This window comes from Canis lupus, chromosome 27 (genome assembly GCF_011100685.1).
Source record: "Canis lupus familiaris isolate Mischka breed German Shepherd chromosome 27, alternate assembly UU_Cfam_GSD_1.0, whole genome shotgun sequence".
Classification (NCBI taxonomy): domain Eukaryota; kingdom Metazoa; phylum Chordata; class Mammalia; order Carnivora; family Canidae; genus Canis; species Canis lupus.
The window spans coordinates 4,948,156-4,964,010 of NC_049248.1; the positions used below are offsets into that span (position 1 = coordinate 4,948,156).

Genomic DNA, 15,855 nt, shown 5'->3' on the forward strand with positions numbered 1-15,855 from the left:
GTTAAAACTGTGAATTTTACGTTCTGTATATTTTACTCCAATTAAAAAAGAGACAGAGTTACCGCAAAAAATTCAAACTAGAGATGCCTGGGTGGCTCAGTTGGTTAAGCATCCAACTCTTGGATTCCACTCGGGTCATGACCTCAGGGTTGTGGGAATGAGACCCATATCAGGCTCCTCACTATGGGTGGAGCCTGCTCAAGATTTTCTCTCCCTTCTCCCTCTTCCCCTCCCCACTCACGTGCTCTCTCTTTCTAAAAAAATAAATTAAATAAAGCAGTACCCTAAAACTCAACCGTCAGCCCACTGAACACATCAAAACAAAAGTAACATAAAGGAGAGTTAGGGTCACCCTCTCTCTGTGAGATTCTGAGGAAGGCCGCGTCCGTGCACCCAGGCTACCACCTCCATCACGTGGAGCTGATCTTCACCCAGGACATCTGTTTAACATAAGCCCCCCAAAGACTTGAAAACTCGTATCAATCACAGACCATGGCCTCAGAGAAAGAGCTAAGATTCTTATGCAGAATAATTAGTCTTTCCTGATGGTATCTCCCTGACAGTTATTTCTGATCACGATTCAGATGAAACCAAAGGAAATGTCCAAGGACCTCCTCCCCTTCCCCTCCATGTTCTCTGGGGACAGTGGTGCTTCTGTCATGTCCAGGAGGAACACTTGCCTTTGGGAAGAATGCCTCTAACTTTCAGTCTTGCTCAGGTAATAAACAGAGTAGCTTCAACACACCACCTCCTCCTTCCCCGCACAAAAACAAACCCTGGCTGGAGGTACATGTGGCCTCTCTGACCAGTGTCTCTGACCCCCTTGGCCATGACTTCTCTGATGTCCACAGAAAGGCATACCAGCCTAGTGCCACCATTCCGGAGAATAAAGGACTGTCTGCAAATGCTCCATGGCCTGAGCCTAGCCACCAGGGCTCATGGCATTTCCTAGCTGCCATTAAAAGCCCCAGGAGCAGCAATCAGGTGCAGAATTCTGCTAGAAGCTGGACACAGTGAGATGGTAACACAGATCCCCGTAGGGACCCTCCAACTGTGAGGATCCTCCTGCCCAACCACATGCCTTTTCTCACTGTGCTCTGTACTCTATCACAGGCCCTACCTCCAATGCACCTGCTTTCTCTGTGCCTTTCCAAAGTTGACCCTTTCTTCTGGGTCCAACTCAAATCCTGCATGCTCTGGGAAGTCACAAGAAATGGGCTTGACTCTGAGTGCTCTGAACAACAACAGCACCGGCTATCTTTTTAGACCATCCCTCCTAGGGGACCATGAATGCTGAAGGGACATGCCCTATCTTAAACCAGAGGCCCTGGGGACCCTTAGTTGGCCCAGTAGGGGCTCAGTAAACACAAATGCTGATTAGGTGAGAGATGCTGTCCCTGCCCTCTGGGAAATTTCAGTCTAAGCCTGGCACACAGACCAGGACTGGTGGGGGAGGTACGCTGGGACCGTGGAGCCACCACCACAAAGGAACCATGAAAGCCTTCACTGAGGTGCGCTTTCACACACATTAGCTCACCCAAGACAGGCTGGCAGGTAATTATTCCCATCTCACTGAAGAGACAAGAAAATCAGGCTGAAGACACATGGCTGGTTACAGTCAGAACCGGTGTGGTTCTGGTTCTGGGCTTAACATTCAGAGAGGCAGCCTGAGGAATGGCTGAAGACATGGCCCTAGGGCCAGGCTACAGGAGTTCAAATCCCAGACTGGCCTCTTGTTAGCTGTATAATCTGGGGCACGTTACTCCACTTCCCAGAGCCTTGGCTTCCTCATCCACAAAATGGGGAAAATGAAAAAAAACAGTACCTATCTCACGAGGCTGTAACAAGGATTGAACAAGTTCATTTATGCCAAGCTCTCAGCCTCACCTGGTGCATTTCTGTGCATCCAGCCTCTAGGTACAGTGGCAAGAGGGTCCTTGAATTTCCAGGTTTCTCAGGTTAGGGCTGCAGGAAGTCGGTCTTCCTCCCCTTCCCTCCCAGTGTGTGCAGGTGTGTGGTTATGTGGCTTCCACATGGCAAAGCTCCATCAATTCACCTGGGCCCAAAGCAAATCCTGGAGCTCAACACTGAGCAATCTCTAAAATAAATAAAGTGAAAATAAACCAATTGGCCAGCTAACAGATTTTCTTCTTGTCTGCCTTGGTAATTAAGCCACTGTAGCCAGCCGCATATTTCCCTGGTTCTGCTGCTGAGGTAAAAAGGGAGTTACAGAAGCTGCCAGGCCAGAAAGGCAAATACAGGCCCTGGGAGGAGGGCAGCCACGCTGCTGGCCCCAGGAGGTCTTGGCGCAGCCCAGCCTGGGCACTCAGTCCCATCTCTCCTCCGAGGCCAGAAGAGCCTAGAATTGCACAGCTGGAGCTCCCTTACATAAGGAACACTTCCTTGCCACCCACAATTTCTCAGGCCCAGCCCTCCAGGCAGGGCAGCTCATTACTGGCTCTTCTCTGTGCCAGTTCAGTGGGAACCTGGAACCTGAACCACACAGGGAGCCTACCTGTTCCTACCTTCCTGCATCTCTTAGTGCCTGCCGGAGCATTACCTAGGGTCAGGCTCTGTCCACCACTAGATGCTGCCCCGTAAACGCCTCCCTCGGCCAGCCCATCCAGGATGTGTCAACACGCAGACAAGAGAAGAAAGAAAGAAAGAAAGAGCCTCACCAACATTTTGAGAAAACCAGCAGATGGGGAGCCCAGAAGAACTGACAAAAGTAATACATTGTCTCCACAAGATTCTGTGACAGAAGAAAACCCCATATTCCTCAAGCTGGGAGAGGTCCCTGAAAGTAACTTTGTCCATCAGACAGTGGCCCCCTTGGGTCCCCCCAGGCCGACAAGTACCTTGAGGCCTCCACTCCCAACACGCTGGGCCTTCAGACGATCTTGCTGTGTCTAATCCAGTCCATACATCCTCTGGGGGCCTAGCCTGAAAGGCCAGAGCAGCTACAGGGCAAGAATGAACCAGAACTAGAAACTGGAGAGGCCAAGGGCGCCTGAACAAGGTGCATGGCCTGGAGAGGACAAAGCATGCTTCCTGCGCCCACCCTCTGACACTTCACCTCCAACCACAGCTGTCCTGTTATCCAGCTAAGTCCTGCTGAGTGGAGGCCTGAGAGCAGCTGTAAGGGGAGACAGCCACCCAAGAGCTCACTCACATGCTGAGTCCTGGAACAGGACAGGGAAGCCCTCTCTATCTTGATGCTGGTGGTGAGTAGAGGGCCAGGGTCGTGTGATGCTGAAGGTCCAGGCTCTGGAATAGCCAAACTACTGCCTGGGTTCAAATTCTGCCTCTACCAGTTCCTGGCTGTGTGACCTTGGCCATGATGCCTTGCCTCTCCGGTTAATTTTTCCATAAAACAGGACAACAGCCAAACAACTGGGTTGTAGTGAGACTTGAACCAGGAAACAAATGTCTGCCGCTTAATGGGTACTGGCTGTCACGAGGGTGACCTGGGTTGTCCGTCATGACCAGTATTAACACTCTCCTTTTCACTCTCAAAAGTGAATGGATTGCACGAGAAATTACAAAGCTGACTAGCTCTGTTTTTTTCTAAAGTCCATCTGGGTATGGCCCTGCAGCCTCTCTGAGCCCTGGGGAGCCACGTTCCCAAAGCATAGGTCCCCACAAATAACTCTGCCCATGCCACGGAATGGTCCATGCCATGGACTGGGCTTCTCCTTCCTTTTCCTCTTCACTATGTCTCTCCCTTTCGTTCCTCTTCTCCCTAGCCCATCCTTTCCTCTCTATCTCCTCCCCCTCAGCACCGCAGAAGGCTGGCAGGGCGCTGCAGAGGTACCTTTTGACTTTACTGGCAGCTCCCACTGACCCTTGGATGGGACACCTCAGGGCTCTAAACTGGGCCTTAGCAAATTTCTCTTCAAGGAAAGGAAACAACTGGAGATGTCAAAGAAACTACCTGGTCACTAGATGGGTAAGTAGAAATAATGGGCCATTTTGCATATGTTTGTGTGTTGTTTAAAGGAAAAAAAAAAAAGAACAATAACAGCTTAAAATGGCCCACTGAGGCCAGAACCTGTCTATAAAAACAGCCAAACACAGGGCAGGTTCCCCAGCAAGTTCACTGAGTGTAAGTGGACAGACATATGGACTCAACAGGCTTTCCCAAATGCTCAGGGAGATTCACTACATCTTGGCGCACACACACACATATACAAGGGTACACACACATATACACATGCACCTACACACACATATGCACGCAGATGCACACACCTGGGCCTGAGTAGTGGGGTGGCTGAGTCACAGGGCCAGACCACAGCAGGAACAGGCCAGGGAGGAAGTGCAGCCCCGGTGTCAGCCCATTTCCTGACCGCCTTCCTTTGCTTTGGGAGGTCCTCTTTCTGTCTCTTTGTCCTTTGATTCTCTATCTCTCTCAGTTTTGTTTTTACACAAGGCACCAGCCATGCTGCTGTCCAGGTCCACGTGGCAAGAGCTCCTGGCAGCAATGCCCCGCAAGTGAGTTTTCATTTCTAGAATGAAATGCACCTCTTCTATACACTGAACTGTGACCTTGGGCAAGTCACTTCACTCTGAGCCTCAGTCTCCCCAACTGGGAAATGAAGAGGCTGGGCGTGGCAGAAGGGCCCCCCATGTCCTTCCTGATCTCAACCCCGGTGCTTCTGTGCTCTCCTCCAGTCCCCATCAGGGATCTTGGGCACCAGGGAGCAAGGGTTAGGAGTGGGGGGAGCCCTGCTGTTCCCCTGCACAGGGCGCGGGGAGATAGCCTCCCCTGCCTCCCTTCCGCCGCCCCAACTCCGGGCCGCCGGGACCAGGGGAAGCGCCGGCCTCCCTCCCGGGCTGCCCGGGGCAGAGGGCGCAGGGGAGGCGCGCGCCCCGCAGCCCGCAGCCCGCAGCCCGCAGCCCTCCACCCCTCCTCCACCCCTCGGGCACTGTACCTTGGGCGTCGCCGCCGTCCCTCCGACCCGTCCCGCCGCGGGCTCGGCTCGGCGCACAGCTGTCCTGTAGCCTCCGGCCGGGCGGGCTGCTCCACTTTCCCCGCCCCAACCCTCGGCGGCCGCAGAAGTGGCAGCGGCGCCCTGGAGCTGGCCTGTCGGCGCCGCCGCCCCCTGGGCGCCCTCCGGGATCGGCGCGCGCCGCGCGGTGGGGTCGCGGCTGGCGGGAGGCGACCTCAGACTGCCAGGGAGCCTGGGTGGTGAGGGCGGGGCAGCTGCTGACTTAGCCGGCCTGACTGGTCAGGCTTCCCGGGCCCCTCTGTTCCCCAGTCCCCTACGCCCCTTGCCCTGGTTCTAGAATGTTCACAGGCTTCAGTGCGCCCTGAGTTTCTCTCCCTGTGGGTCTGCACCCCGGAAAACCCCACCACATCCAGGCTGTCACCTGCATGGGAATTTGTCCTTTGCGCTTTCCTGCCTCTTCTATACACTGAACTGTGGGCATGCGTGCCCCTATCATAAAACACCCAATATATATTTATTAATAAAGCATTAAATCTCCAGGGACCTCCCAAGGTTCAGGCTGAAGCATACCCCTCAGTCTGGTATACAAGGCCACTCTGGCCACCAGCTAATTTTCCAGCCTCACCAACTCTTCTTCAAACACACACATGCAACGGGGTTAGGCACACAGGGAGTTCTTACTTTGCCTGGAATGCCCTTCCCCTTTCTTGTCTGCCTGAGCAAGACTTGTCTGCATCCAGGCCACACTGGAATGTCCTCTTCTTGGTGAATCCTTCCCCAGACACTGGCCCCAGCGGAACATCCCAGTTTCTTCTTTGTGAGCAAACTGTTCTGATGCTGGTGCCCATGTTAGCACCCGCCCCCAACCCGTTTCCTCTGGTCCTACAACAAGGATTTTGTTGTGTATTGTTTTCGTTTTTATTTTGGGGGAGTACTGGAAGCCTTGGGAGTCTATGGGAAGTGAAGAAGGGCCACTGTCAAGGAGGCTGGCAGCACAGGCAAGAGAAATGCAAAGGAGACTCAGAGGTATTTGCAGATCATGGTCGAGAATCTGTTGAAGAAAGAAGGAAGGGCGAGTGCAGAGGGGTCAGAGGTCCTGGTTCCAGGGGAGGCATGAGTGGGGGTGGAGAAGCCTTTTAGCTCAGAAACAGGGGCAGAAAATAGAGGATGGGGAGCAAGGCAGGAGGGGAAGGCGGAAGGATCCACCTGGGTGAGGGTGGCCACCATGTTCACTAGGAGGCAGGACCATAAGTAATGGCTGGAGGGTCTGAGCAAGCCAGGGGTTTGGGTAGCATTGAGACACCTGTGCTGTGAGCTGTTGCCTCCTCTGTTGGGGGGAAAGGGACACCCAATAAAGGAGGAGTAGCAAATAGGCTTGGAGAACACAGGGACACTCCAAGAGGTGTGCTTCCTGAGTCACCTTTAAGCTCCATGGCACCCTTCCTCCTGACATCTCTGTTTTCTTGCTCACATACTGCTGCCAGAGAGCTGAAGGCCCAATCGTCTCTCTTGGTCATCCCAGGAGAACAGTGGAAACATTCACTGTTCCAGTTCAGGAATTCCCCTGCTGGCCCTTCTTCCTTATTGTGAGTGGCCATGATTATGGAGTTGCCAACTGGCAGAGGCCAAAAAACAAACAGACCTTTCAATGTTGACTCTTCCGGGTGCCATGCAGCATGGCAGCACCTGCCCCACCTCCCACAGCCTCCCCAGCAAAGTTCAAATCAAACAGTTGCTGAGGGGCAGAGGGTTGGTGAGTTCTACAGGAGCAAGTGGACTCCAGGGGAGATTGTCCTATATCTAGAGCTTCCATCTTTCTCCTGTTGGAAAATGCTGGGCTTGTGGGGGCTGAGGGAGGAAATATTTTCTATGAGATTGTACGGGCCAAGTCAGACTCACAGATCTTACTGAAACATAAAGCTAGTGCCAAAAAACTTGACGGGATGAGCACTGGGTGTTATTCTGTATGTTGGTAAATTGAACACCAATAAAAAATAAATTTATTTTAAAAAATAAAAAAAATAAAGCTAGTGCCTGTGTGGCTCAGTTGGTTAAGCATCTGCCTTCGGCTCAGGTCAGGATCCGGGGGTCCAGGGATGGAGCCCCACATTGGGCTCCCTGCTCAGCAGGGAGTCTACTCCCTCTGCCTCTGTCCACCACCCCCCACCCCCTATTCATGCTCTCTCAAATAAATAAAGAAAATCTCAAAAAATAGAAAGAAAGAAAGAAAAGAAACATAAAGCTAGAATGTAGGAAAAATAAGGCCTCCTTAAGGATATTTATGAAAGCCATGTACTTCCCCTTCAGGTTTCACCAATCTGGAATCCTTCAGAGGTTGGACAGGTAACACGTGAGCAATGACTTTCTTCCCTCTCTCTCACACAAGAATGGGCTTCATCATTCAGATGGAGTTGTAGTTAGAGAACTGGAAAAGAACTAAGTTACAGAGCCAATCCTGTCTATCGTCGAGGGGGAATTATGGTCCAGGATGACTTGACCGGTGGCAGTGGTGACATGACTACTCCTGGCTGTGAATGCAGGATTTCATTCCACCCCTACCGTCTACAAGTGGCCTCTGTTGCTACCTTGGGTGGGATATTGGCTTTCCCATCAGGAATTTCTGAATTTCCCATTTATGGAGCAGGGAAAGAAAAAGCACCACACAATCAAGGGTGTCCCCTAAAGGACAGTAGAGCCATAGCATTATTTCTGCTAAAAAAATTTAAGGACTCGCAATGAGTAATGTGTTGCCCAAAAAGTACAGGAAAATAGAGGTAGAATTAGCCCCTGTGGGAATGATGAAATTAATGTTTTATATGTACTCTTTTGCTATTTATAGAATTTTTTAAATTTATTTATTTGAAAGAGCACAGCAGGGAAAAGGACAGAGGGAGAAGTAGGCTCTCTTTTGAGCAAAGAGCCCGTTCTGGAGCTTGATCCCAGGACCCTGGGATCATGACCTAAGCCAAAGGCAAATGCTTAACCAACTGAGCCACCCAGGTGCCCTGATATCTATAGAATGAGAAAGGAAAGGACAGTTCTTCTGTCCTCATGAGTTTGCTCTCTCACGCATGTGTACACATGCACACAAAACCCAACTGCATTACCCTGGCTACTAATGTAATAAATAAAGCAATCAGAAACACAGGGAAGTAAAAAATGGTTCTGTAAGCCAAGAAATGTTTGTAAGCCGAGTTTGGGGGATGGAGCCCACTTGCTCCTGAGAGCAGTGACAACAAAGGGAAGCTGCTGCCACTTACATTACGGGATGGCTCCAAATTACCTAATTCTTCCACTATCAAAAGCTGGTCAGGAGCATTTCCATTTGGCAAGATGTTTTGGTAAAGGAAAAACAAACTGTTGGTTTCTCTAAGCTGGTGCTCTCAACCAATACTAGATTTTCAATATCAAAAATTATACGAGCTGACAATTTGGAATTTGAGAAGATAAATTCTCATGACCTATTGAAAAAAATATACAACCATCTCTTGACCCATTAGAAAACAAAAATAATCAAAACAGCAACTGCTTGACATGATTTCCAAGACACACAATCATGAGGCTCTAAAACAGCTAACGAAATAGAAATATAATCTCAGAGTTATAATGGAATTTTGAATTCTATTTTGAAGGTTGAAAGTCCTCTTATGTCCTGTGGAATTTCTGTAATGTTTCTTGCCCCGCATCTCATCTCCACATTTATCCCAGATTTCAGTGCCTCTCTCTGGACTATGCCCTTGACTCTGTCCTCTCAATCTCTCCTCCATCCAATGTAGCCTACACGCACAACTGCTGGGTGATGTTGTATATAAGGCATAGCTCCAGACATGTCCCTTCCCTACACAACAAAACCTTCCATGAACACCCCTTTTGCATTTTCAGAATAAAATTCATAGTCTTTTGGTTGGCCTCCAAAGCCCTCAACAACCTCCAAGCTTGCTTGTCACTACTTACCCATAAATAAGTGGTAAAGAGCCCCACATTTACTTTTGAGTAACAGTAGCTCCATGACTCAGTTTTCTCTCCCCAAAGGGCCTTCCCTGCCATCTCCATCCAAAGTCTAGGACCAGGCAAAGCTCTTACGCTGTCTGCTGCAGGAAGACATGGCTCATTGCTCATAGCTCTTCCCTTACCTCCCAGCTACTTCTCTTAGAGACATGATCACATCGCCAACCACCTTAGATCCAGTTTACCCTCGCAGCTGGTGTTGTGAAATGGGTGGGGATTGAGAGGTGGAAGCTAACTCTTCAGCTTTGAACCAGCCAGGGACTTCTGATCTTCAGTTTCCTTACCTGTAAAACATAGTTACAAACAGGACCCACCTGAGAAGGTTGGATTGTGAGGAGTAAATGACATAATTTGTGTGAGAAGCCCTTAGCACAGTGCCTGATATGATGTCAGGGCCCCCATGTCAGGATAGAAGAGTATATTGGTGGGGGGGTAGGGAAGGAGGGAGGGACAGAGAAGACAAGACAAGGAAAAGAAGGAAAGAGAAAAAAATCAATAGCCTTTCTTTTCTACTGGAGTCAAAGGACCATTACCTCTTTTAGAAAGAGCACATACTTATAAACTTCCTTGAAGATAAAATTTTAGACAAAAATGGCATCAGGATGGGGGTCTAGGCAGCTCAGTCTGTTAAACATCTGACTCTTGGTTTTGGATCAGATCATGATCTCAGGGTGGTGGGATCGAGCCCTGTATTGGGCTCCACATTCAATGAGGAGTCTGCTTGAGATTGTTTCTCCCTCCCTCTCCCTTTGCTCTTCCCCTCGCCCTGTGTACACTTTCTCCATCTCTCTCTCTCAAATAAATAAAATCTTTTTAAAAATGACATCAGAAAAAAATGACATCAGGATCATAGAAAGGATGAAATCAATTAATCTTTTTATTTTTAATGATTATTTATTTATTTATTTATTTATTTATTTATTTATTTATTATTCATGAGAGAGAGAGAGAGAGGCAGAGACACAGGCAGAGGGAGAAGCAGGCTCCATGCCGGGAGCCCAACATGGGACTCGATCCCGGGACTCCAGGATCGAACCCTGGGCCAAAGGCCAAACCACTGAGCCATCCAGGGATCCCCTCAATTAATCTTTTTAGATCCACTGTGTAAATTTACTAGGGAAATTCTATTAGAAACTTAACATTTTCAAAAAGGAAGGATCTGTGGAAACCACCCTGTCCAACTCCTATTGCTTTTCTGCTAGGGAAACTGCAAAGGGTGAGAGCTAGTAAGTGGCAGAGTCCAGACTGGAAAGCTGTCAGCCCAGAGCTCTTACCTTTCTTGCACATCACCTCCCCAGCTTGGGAAAGACACTATAAAAACCTCATGTTCAGAGAGAAACTTCTGGCATGAGACTCTGAAGAGTCTGGCAAACCAAAAAGCAATTATAATGTTTGGCCAAAACTGTCAAAGACAACCATTTCAGCACCATGGAAATTGACTGGAGATATGCAACAAACCAAGAAGTGTGTGTTCATGAAAATTACTGAATTTTGAGTATGGTCAGCAAGACTCTATAATGTTCTTGCCTGGAGCTATTCCGATCCCCCTGCAGTTCTGTTGTTTCATTCAGGCCAGCTTGTAAAAACCAGCAGATTTTTGTCACTGCTGGAGTGGTCTCAGTGTGGAGCAGTATCAGTTTGTGATCTCAAAGCCAGTGGACAGAGAGGGCCAGCAGCTCTGCTAGCCTGAAATTGCAAACAATGGACTGGTGTCTACATAGGAATCTAAAAGGACTTTTAGGGAGGAGAAGCAGCCATGGGGAAACTGACAAACTCTCCGCCTGTCATAGGTTGACCAGGGCTATATGTATGTGCTGCAGAGACAGGAGCAGCCCAAGCCACTCACACATCCCTGGCCCATGGAGCCTGCTGCATGTACAGGGAATATAAAGGGTTCGATGAAAAATAAAAGCCTGGGCAAACTTGGAGGAATAAAAGTTTGACCTCTGCATGTGCTCTCCAGCTTACTCACAGATCTATTAGCAAAGAGTGGAGGCCCTACTGGCTCAGGGTATTTGAGGACAATCTCTGGGCAATCTTTGGCTGAACACTAATCTAGACAGACACAAAGGTGACTATAGGAAACTAGGCTACAGAATGAAAAGCAAGAAAACAAAACAGCAGAGACATTCGTGGATGCACATTGCAGGGGAGGCAGACTTCATGGATTTAGCCCAGACTAGTTATTAAACAAACACACAAAACAACACAGAGGGAGGAGAGCTCCAATACCTAGTTACTAAAATATACCGAAGCCAGGGCGTGCAGGGTGCAAGAGTACTCAACGTCTAGGGTTCAAAATCACTCACTGCTGACAAAATCCAAAGGCAGAGAGATGAGTGGTGGGGAAAGAAGAAAGGAATTTATTTCAATGAGACAGTGGGAAAATAGCAGAGACTAGTGTTGCAAAGACTGTCTCCAAAGTGCCAAAAATACATCCAGGTTTTATAAGGAAACTTGAGACACCAGTTGGTGGGTACTTGCAAGCGGGCAGTGAAGGTTGGGTTGACCATTGTCTTGGGGTGGGTCCTACAGGGTTTTGCCGCTCAGAGCAGTCATTATGGCTTCACAGGGTAGTCTCCATTCCCACAGGGGGGATGTTTGCCCACAGGGTCTCTTGCCTTAGTTAAGAGATAAGCTGGAAAGAAAAAAGGAATCAATTAGAAAGTTTGAAGTCAAAATGGAAATGGTTGAAGTCTTTTTTCAATACTATGTAAAATATTCAGTTTTCAACAAAGAAATTGTAACACAGTGGAAGCAACAAGAAAGTATGACCATATTCAGGAAAAAAAAAAAAGTCAGTAGAAACTATCTCTGTGTTTGCGTGTCCTAAGATGTCAGGCTTATCAGACAAACCTTTAAAGCAGCTATTATAAATACGTTTAAGGAACTAAAAAAAATATTCAAAAATTTAACAAAAGTATGACAACAATGAATGAAAATAATCTTAATAAAAAGATAGAAATTATACAAATGAATCACTCCTGAAACAAAGGATAACACAAAGCAATGGAATGACATGTTCCAAAGTGCTGGAAAATTCTGTCAACCAAAAGTTCTATATCCAGCAAAACCATCCTTCATAAATGAAGATGAAAAAAAGACAGTCCCAGATAACGAAAGATCAAGAGGATGCATTGCTAGCTGACATACCTTGTAAGAAATGCTAAAGGAAATTCTTTAGTCAGAAAGGAAGAGAAGCCAGATGATACTCAAATCCACAGTAAGAATGATGATCCAGAGATGATAAATATGTAGGTAAATATAAAGGACTCTATAAATGTATTTTCTTATTCCTTCTCCTAACTTCTTTAAAAGAAAGAAGTTGTATAAGCAAAACTTATCGCACCATTATCGTTAAGTATATAATGTATGTAGAAGTAGATATGATAATAATGGAACAAAGGAGGGGAGAGGAAAAGAAGATACATTGAAACTTCAGGGGGGCAGAATTTGTCACCCCAAAAATATGCCTCTCTGCTATGAGGATTATTTTAGGTTGATTATTTTTAAGAAACTGTAGAATCAGGAAAAGCTCTTTACCTCCCCCTCAACTGCCTAAATTTGCACTGGAAAGGAGGCCTGTACCAGAAGAGAGCTATTATCCAAGATACCTTTTTACCTAAGAAGCTCATCTGTGTAACTGGACAACCTGTTTTCCAAATAGCTCCTCCTCCCTTGTCTTTATCTTCTTTGTGTTCTCAGACCCATACACCTTTCCTTAACTCAGGATGTTCCATAAGCCTCAATCACCTGGCTGCCCTTTGGGGCTCCTATTTTTATGGGACTTTCATACATATGAAATCTGTTTATTTTTCTTTTGTTACTCTGTCTTACATCAATTTAATTTTTAGAACAGGCAAAGAATCTAGAAGGGAAAGTTTCTCCCTGCAGTTGACAACTAGAAAGGAACCTTGACTAGCTAGGCACTGCTGATTCTGGGACTGTTACTGCTGGTTCTGGGGCTTTTGCTGCTGAGAGATCCTGGGGCCTCTGACCAAAGCCAGCAGAAGGTAAGAATTCTTACCATGTCAGTCTCCTGGATCCCTGCCTGCAGGGTCTGATGGAAGTGAGAGTGGTGAGAGTCCTTTATTTTTTGTAAATTTAGATTGGCAGGAAAGAATATGTGCATGAACTATTCCTTGAGGGCAGCCTGGGAGGCTCAGCGGTTTAGCTCCACCTTCAGCCCAGGGCCTGACCCTGGAGAGCCGGAATTGAATCCCACATCGGGCTCCCTGCATGGAACCTGCTTCTCCCTCTGCCTGTGTCTCTGCCTCTCTTTCTCTCTCTGTGTCTCTCATGAATAAATATATAAAATCTTAAAAAAAAAAAAAAAAAACAACTATTCCTTGGGTATAGCAACTCTGGTAAAGATTTGTTATGAATACCCTTAGTTTCTGTTGATCCCTTTTGTCCTAGAGATGGTCATCATTTTCCTTTGTCTCTGTCTCTGGTGTAGTTTGTCATAAGGAGGAAAACCACTGGGTAGAAGCCAGGCATAGATCCATAGCCTGTTGTTCACAACCAGCCTCACACATTGATGAGTAAGTTCATGGTTCTTGATGAAGTTTTGGGATCATAGGTGAGGTCCGGGGCCGATGACCAAGAAATAATTCTTGAGATGTCTTTGGTGCAAAATGGTTTTGTTAAAGCACAGGGATAGGACTGGCGGGCAGGAAGAGCAGCTGTCCCAGGCCTGTGGGTAGTGGTTGATTATATACTTGGGAGTTGGGAGGGGTTTAAGGATAGCATACTCTCTAAGGAATTTTGGAACCAAGGTTTCCAGGACCTTGAGGGGGCTGGCTTTCTTTGGGAAAAGGTCACCATCTAATAAAAACTGAATCATGAGACCCTTCAGATGTATGTCAGTGGGCCATGTGCCAAGAATGATTGCCAACATGTATCTTGGGGGTTTAGAGATAAAGGGAAATTTCTAAAGGAATTTTTATATGTTAAAGTAGACTCTTAGGGTCATAAGGGTCGGGCTAGGATTGCCTTTTGCCTTTAGCAAAGTATTAACATTGAGGCAGTTGAGTCAGTAGAGGAATGTGCCTCTGCCTGTTTCAAGGGCTTGTCAATGTGCTGCCCCAGGCTCATGCCTTGTCCTCAGCTAGCCCTATGTTCCCCCACAGTTCTTACCAGACCAGACCAGCCATATGTTTAGATAAACTTTGCTGTGAGTGAATATACTCAGGAGGTAAAGGCTATCGCTAATGGGGAACTCAGAAAGGAAAGTGTGTGGTGGTGCAGATCAGCATTGTTAGAGCTCTGGCCACCTAATGCTAGGCTCCCGAGTCAGGATAAGTTGGTCACAAAATAGGTTAGACTGACACTAGGTCACCCATCAACCTCAAGAAAATTTCTATGCAATGAGATATAGCAACACAATCCTGACCCAGCAGCACATTCCTCTTGGGCATTAATTTGACATTGAGAAATCCAAGGATTGGCTACAGCTGTTAATGTACATATGGGGGGAAAAAAGATGATATTTTCCTCTCATCCTGTCCTATGTCTTGTGAGCTTGGCTTTATGACCGCTGAGGATATTCTCCCTTGCCTCCATCAACCATAAGATGCACGTACTGACTTGAATTTGGAGGATGGTCAAATAGGCTGGATCCCTTCAGCAGTATTTTCTTTGTCCACTGTGTCAGCTCTCAGGAGAATTTGTCCCAAGAGATCCCAAGACATCTGGGCCTATTGTTGTCTCACCCTCATTGCCCACTAGTCTCATGGGAAACTGGAGATAGCATTTTACTCATTTGGCCAGACAGAAATGTGGTTTGCATCCCATTTTTGGCTAGATCTTTCTTTCTTTCTTTCTTTTTTTTTTTTTTTTGAGATTTTATTTATTTATTCATGAGAGACACAGATTGAGAGGCAGAGACACATGCAGAAGGAGAAGCAGGCTCCCTGCAAGGAGCCCAATGTGGAACTCAATCTCGGATTCTGGGATCACACCCTGAGCCGAAGGTGGACGCCTAATTGCTAAGCCACCCAGGTGTCCCATTGGCTAGATCTTTCTTAGGATAACTCTGGGAGTGAACATTGTAGAACTTGGGAGGGCTGTATCTTTGCACTGTCTTTCAGGGACATCTCTTGTACTCATGATTAAGCCATAAAAAGGCTTATTGGTTTGAGTTGCTGTAAGATCTTATTCGCCAATGGCCCAATGGTGTACCCTTTGAAGTGGATATATTTAAAAGAAAAACATTTTTAATTAATTAATTAATTTTTAAAATATTTTATTTATTTATTTGGCAGAGAGAAAGAGAAAGAGCAAGCATAAGCAGGGGGAGCAGGCGGGAAGGGGCAGAGGGAGAAGGGAGAAGCAGTCTCCCCGCCAAACAAGGAGTCCGATGTGGGATTTGATCCCAGGACCCTGGGATCATGACCTGTGCCAAAGGTAGATACTTAACCGACTGAGCAGCCCAGGTGCCCAGAAAAGCAGTTTGTTTAAAGAGAGCTATCATCCTAAACAACTGGCTTACTGGTACCTATGAAAAGATCAAGCTAAAATTGGGTATAGTAAAATGGCTAGCCCTAGAAACTCTCTTAATAAGATGGAAGAATAGAAATTAGACTTAAAACAAAAATTAAAATCCGCATCTACCATGAATTTCCCTTCTCCTCATCTCCAACTCTCTGACCCTGACTCTCCAGAAGATCTTTTGAATCTCTGGGCCCTTGATCTAAACCTTCTCTCTCAAAATCTAGCAAATTCCCTTAGACGCTCTCACTTCCACCAGCTTTCCCAGAAAATCCCTTCACCAGCCAAATGGTTGGTTTGACTTCCCATTCTTTGCAAGATTTACAGAGAGCATTCTGGTCTGATCTCCAGGCCTGGGGTAGATAGGTTACCCACATAAATACTAAAACCAGGAAATTAATTT

At 47.1% G+C, this 15,855-nt stretch overlaps 1 protein-coding gene and 1 long non-coding RNA gene across 8 annotated transcripts in view; one reads left to right on the forward strand and one right to left on the reverse strand.

Moving 5' to 3' along the window:
- CRACR2A (calcium release activated channel regulator 2A) overlaps nucleotides 1–5,104 on the reverse strand; it is a 163,027-nt gene extending 157,923 nt beyond the window's left edge. For 4 of the 7 annotated variants that reach the window (XR_005379744.1, XM_038576493.1, XM_038576491.1 and 1 more), the window contains exon 1: nucleotides 4,935–5,103. The gene's annotated coding sequence lies outside the window, so the exon portion shown is untranslated. Of the gene's footprint in view, nucleotides 1–1,887; nucleotides 2,099–4,934 lie in introns of all 7 variants that reach the window. The other 3 variants (XM_038576492.1, XR_005379745.1, XM_038576494.1) reach the window with 3 other exon arrangements.
- The window catches only part of LOC119866437, a 47,538-nt gene continuing 34,158 nt past the window's right edge, over nucleotides 2,476–15,855 (forward strand). Inside the window, exons 1-2 of the long non-coding RNA XR_005379750.1 lie at nucleotides 2,476–3,224; nucleotides 3,780–3,949. This is a non-coding gene — a long non-coding RNA (uncharacterized LOC119866437). The remainder of the gene's footprint in view (nucleotides 3,225–3,779; nucleotides 3,950–15,855) is intronic.